The 5,910-nt window shown below is 38.1% G+C and overlaps 1 long non-coding RNA gene across 1 annotated transcript; it reads right to left on the bottom strand.

Annotated features, from left to right (window-relative positions):
• Nucleotides 1-4,039: 4,039 nt before the first annotated feature.
• LOC138348414 (uncharacterized) lies at nt 4,040-5,910 on the bottom strand. The gene is made up of 3 exons (XR_011221018.1): nt 5,818-5,910; nt 5,208-5,254; nt 4,040-4,484 (listed from the first exon to the last, which is right to left on the bottom strand). It is a non-coding gene; the product is annotated as an uncharacterized lncRNA (long non-coding RNA).

Below are 5,910 nucleotides of genomic sequence, written 5' to 3'. Positions count from 1 at the left end.
AGTGCTTCTTGCCACACTTTCCACAAGTTGACTTATTGGTTGGTAAGTTAGTGCCTTTCCCCTTATTGAAGAGTTAGACACCCTATCACCACTAGTCTTTGGGAACTTAGTAGGAAATTAACTTGAAACCCGCTTCTTAAATCTAGGCTTCTCTTGTATCTCAAGCCTATTCTTTTAAGAGATCCCATCAAAAGATCTTTCCCTCTTAGCATCTCTACTTTTCCTCCAAGCCCTTGCCTCTTCCACATGTTTGGCATGCACAATAAGACGAGATAGAACATATAGTCACGCAACATAGGCGAAATGACACTCCTTTTGTAAGTCATCTGACATTCCCGTCACAAAGCCTCTCATTTAATCTCTAGGATCGGAAACCAAAGAGGGAGCATATTTTGACAATTTAGTGAATTTCAAAGAGTACTCATGATCACTCATACCTCCTGAGGAACGTTCATTAACTCCACCACTTTTGGCTCCTTCATTTCCCTAGGAAAGAACCGATCAATAAATGCCTTCTTGAAGATCTCCCAAGTGAAAGGACCACCTCTCAAGTGCCTATTATCCCTCCATTGCACATACCAAGTTTGAGCCACATCCTTGAGTTGGTATGTGGCCAACTCGACCTTTTCACTCGTGGACACCCCATAGAAAAAGTATCCTAAAGAACTCATCGATGAATTCTTGGGGGTCTTTCTCAACCTTAGACCCTTAGAAAGTAGGTGGGTTCATTCGAGTGAAGTCCCTTAGACAAAAGCCATAGTAGTGACTCATTGATGAGGATGGGGTACAACCTCCTAGTTTGCTTGGTCCGTCATAGCTTGGACTTGAGTCGTCGCCGCTTGTGCTTGAGTAGTGATAGCTTGGGCAGTCCTTATATTCTCATTTGTCAAAGGAGGAGGATTGACCTGTGCATGCTCCATGTTAGCATCTTCTTCAACTGGAGGAACTCGATCACCATGGGGAGGAGCTCCTGCATTGGAAATTTCCTCTTCAAGTCTTCTTGTTGCGTTCCTTCTTGTGTTTATTCTTCCTATAACTATAAAATAGGATTAGATGCAAAAGCACATCATAAGTATACTCTAATGGCAGATATAAGATTTTCAAAAAGGAGAGTGATTCCTAGCCATCACATAGGTTCTTATTCATAAGTGTGGCGCGCTTCACAATTATGAATACAAACCTACATAGACGTGGTAGAGAGAGAGAGACATAACTCAACAATATTCAACCTCATGCTCTGATACCAAGTTTGTCACATCCGGGTTTACACCCTAGATGTAGTTGGTGTCGTCTTTCTCTCATAGGATTATGACTAGCATCTTAGTTTATATCATCACATTCGTAAGTCAAATTTAGTGGAAAATTTAAAACTTTTCATTACATATACTTGGAGGTTTACATAGACCTCTACATACACATAATATATATATCGACTATGCATAGACCCTTCGTATAGGAAGGTTACATAGCCTTTTACTTTTATTGCACACACAGATATATATAAGTAAAATAGAACATAGTCTTAAGAATTTTCTCAATCTTATACCATCTAAAGATCATAGATATTTGGGCATATCCCTACATCAATGTAAACAAGCCACATATAGGCTTATACAAGTCGTACACAATGAAAGTGGAATGAACATAAAATTCTTAGAAGACAAATCAACTTCATAAGCATAATATTGGCATCGTCCCCGGAAGGTGAGGACCTACCCACTTGAATGAGAGAGAATATCCAAGCCTTTTTCAAGTCATCCCGAATGAGCCTTCAATGACCGGAACCTAAATGTTTGGGAAAGGGGAAGAAAATGGGGTTAGTACTCCACATGTATTATGTATGAGACCATATGCACATATAATATCAAAATATGCTAAAAGGGACTTTTATTCAAAACATCTAATTTTACTAGCTAAAAATTCTCATGCATAACGAAGCAAGTCATACCAATCAACTAAACATGCTTACTAACTCAAGCAAGTAATATGTATCCCAACATATTTGAACCCATGATTTACTAGTACCCTATCATCAAGGAATAACATCACAAGCATGACTAAGAGTTAACCATATAATAATAAGTAAGACAATTAACCATGAATCCTTATCAAGTCAACAACTGAAATGACCAAGTAAAGCCTCATAACCTTACTCAATCAAGTAGACTCGACAAGAAACCATAACCAATGTCCAACTACACATAACATACTATTAAATATACATTTCATCCTCTTTCAACAATATAACCCAACACATACTCATAACTGAACTAATCAACATATAGTGTCAACAATGTGCAAGTTCATCTTGTACATGTCATATATAGTCATAACATAAACATATATAAGAACATCTTCCTACGACTCCCCTCAAGGATAACTAGTGCAATGATTAGGTAGAGTCTCATAGCCCTACCTAGACTAAGCTAGACCCCTTAGGTTATCGTTGTTAGAGTTCAAGTCCTTTAATTATTTGGTAACATCTTGTCCTAACCAACATATACCACATTAGCTAGTGTGGAATTCGGTGTCATAAAACCCTACACCGAAAGAAGGCGGACTACTTGCCAAGGTAGTACCAAAACATGAAACATAGCAACTACGTGGATCCACTAGCTAGTATTCCTATCGGGGCAACATAGTTCAAGAACTAGGAGATATAGTTGGGACCCTCTTTATTGTCCATGCTTTATAGTCTCCAATCCCAAGAGTAATTTAGTGCTCCTACCTTCCCGAAGTGGTAAGAGACACTCCTCAATCTAGTTCACTCGGTGTTAAGCTAGAGTCCCTTTTAAAAATGTCTTTAAGCCTTTAATCATCAGTCTGTCGCATCCCAAGACCACACCGTAGAAGTTAGGGTACAATCTCAAATTGTAACCGGCATACTCGACGTCTCGGAGGTCTTATTTTCATATCATTCATTGCATAAACATAGTGAAAAGTAGTGCGAAATTAAAACTTTTCACAAAACATAACATTGTCTTTAAAAACTCCTTCATATTAAGCAGTAGGAAATACTAAGTCTCAATCTCATCATCTTAAGACACAATAATACTTGGGATACGGACCATACATCAAGAAACTAATATAGAAATACTTAGTCTATTACAATACTTCAAATGGAAAACATAAAATACATATATGCCCTCGAGTCAAATGAAGACATACTTCAAATTTTCTTGAACGATGCTATGGTACAAGTCTTCCTTCCCAAAAGCTCCTCACCTACCAAGAACTATATAGATAGATAAAAGCATGGAGTTATTCCAAGCACATGTACTAAGTATGGCATTATGCATAAAAATCATGAAAATTGACTTTTATTGGAAATATGCATCTTTTCTTTTAATAATCATATTATAATAAAAAAAACATTTAACAACTTAGAAACACATAATATAACATTTAAACCAAAAATCATACTTTAGAGATCACTTTATAGTAAACTCATTCACTATTATAGTCAATTATTTCACTGTACAGTGAAGATGCTTATTCTTCATTAAGACACCCTTTAGCATGTAATCTTCTCACTTAAAGCTACCCTATGATTCACTTAAATCGCACAAAGAGAGACCGTCCATACACCCTTTCTAGATGTTCCTAAATGAAACTTAAGATTACTTATAATGAGTTACATACACACTTTAAGACATCAAACATATCATCACATAGACACTATGCCATTTCCTCATCAAAGGCTATCAAAATAATTAAGTAGATCAAGAAGATAACGTCCATGATTGACCTCTTCAAGAATTCCTAAATAATCCTTAAGACTTCCTAAGTTCGGATCACGTCCACATAATCAACATCTTCCCTAACTAGAGTCATTTTTAAGACTCGTCTAGTTAAGATACAAAATAACCATTCCTATGCCCCCTACACACCTTAACTAGACAACCCTTAACTACTCTATATGTCACGACCCAATCCGATGGGCTGTGACTAGTGCCCGTTTTGGACACTCACATACAAACCTGCTAAGTATAACCAACTGAAACTACGACTATATGGAATTTAATCAAATCAAGACAACCCCAACGCCATATATATATATATATATAGTGGACCTGTCTCATAAGGAGTCATAACCATTCAACCGTAACAACATACGCGAGCTGACAAGGCCGCCACTATCCAAAGCATAATAGCATACGCAAGCCAACAAGGCTGCCACTACACAATACACAATGATGTACGCAGCTGACAAGGCTTCCCCTGTACAAGCGAACATCCCAAACAAACCATGTCAAGACCATTATCCAAAACATATATATATATATAACCCACATAATGTCTACAGACCTCTAAGAGTATAGTAGTGAAACTCGACGGGACAGGGCCCCGCCATACCCATAGACAAGCAAAAGACTACACAAAAAGTTGTGTACCAAAACGACTGGGCTACAAAACAGTGGAGCTCTCCCAATCAGCAGAGTAGATATCCTAGGCGGGAGGATCACCAAACTGTGCGTCTACACCTGCGGGCTTGAAACGCAGCCCCCCGAGGAAAGGGGGGTCAGTACGGACAATGTACTGAGTATGTAAAGCATAAGGTAAAGATGACAGGATACCAACATGGTAAGTCGAAACAAAATATCGCTACACATGTACCCTTTTAAGTGAAAATCATGCATATCTTTAACATATAAGGTGCCCAACTTCCCTAGTAAGGGGCTCGGCAAAATAATCATCACATCATCTCCGTCATCATCATCATCATAACCATCCTCATCACCAATCATATATATAATATACATACCCAGCCCTCTAGTAAGGGACTCGGTGACATATGCAAGAAACTCCGCACGAACATTACCCGGCCCGGGACTCGGTGAAATGATAAATGACTCTATGCACGAGCAGAATATTATGAGCAACCATATGCATTTAAAATCATTTCTTATAACTCAATAGAACAATCAACGTGAACCAGCAAAGAGTATTACCAAAGATTAACATTTTATCAAGATTATGAACATTTAATACAATATGGAAACGTAAAATCTCAATGACTCTAAGAAGTACTACCATAGATATGAGAAATCATTAAGCCTTGGACATAGCCGATATATAGAGGAATAGTTGTGGAAGCAAGAATATACGTCACCTAGACGCTATAGAAGTAAGTATCAGACCTGTTCGTTATTCACTAATTTTTAAAAGTCATGTCAAACAAAGACAGAAGGAGTAGCGTTACATACCGTATAGTCGAGCCGCACGTCCAATATTTACTGCTCAAGCTATTAATCTATAACAAGCAACAATCATGCTGCAATTAGATAAACGTCGCGCTTTACTACTAATTGTAAGCTAGCTAATAATCTAACGAAAATCAGGCAGCACTTCCCCTATTTTCCTTACTTCGTCCCAATCCGACAACAACCCAAATTATTCACAGCAATACCAATAACACATATAACCCAACGAATCATATTAAACAGCCCCCTCCCCCAAAACAGTTCCGTCTCGGCAACCATAGTAACGAAGCAACGACACACCGAGCGATAACTCGTTTTATAATTCGCAACACATCTACCTTATCGTATTTATCCTTTGGAGTATATACCCATAATCACATTTAACATATACATAACGCCAAAACAGAATTTCCCGCTGTTTGCTTTAATCGAAAGAGCCCAAGCACTAACACGACACCACTAATAATCCGATTATGGTTTCCGTTCATACTTAGCACATTCATTAACTAAAACAAACTTCCTAAGCTACCGGTCACGCCCCCTTCTTAACATTAATGGCTAATTAACAAAGGCATTCTAAGGAATTAACACACCAAGCAAAGAGATAACTAACCAAATTCCTTGCAGCTGCTGGCCAAGAGTTGCATGGTTGATTTTCTCCATTTCCACGGCTGACTAAGCCAAGAGGTGAAAAAGATGATATGTT

Source organism: Solanum lycopersicum, chromosome 5, assembly GCF_036512215.1.
Source record: "Solanum lycopersicum chromosome 5, SLM_r2.1".
Lineage (NCBI taxonomy): Eukaryota > Viridiplantae > Streptophyta > Magnoliopsida > Solanales > Solanaceae > Solanum > Solanum lycopersicum.
The sequence above is the reverse complement of the archived record's forward strand: the minus strand, read 5'-3'. Positions and strand labels throughout refer to the sequence as shown.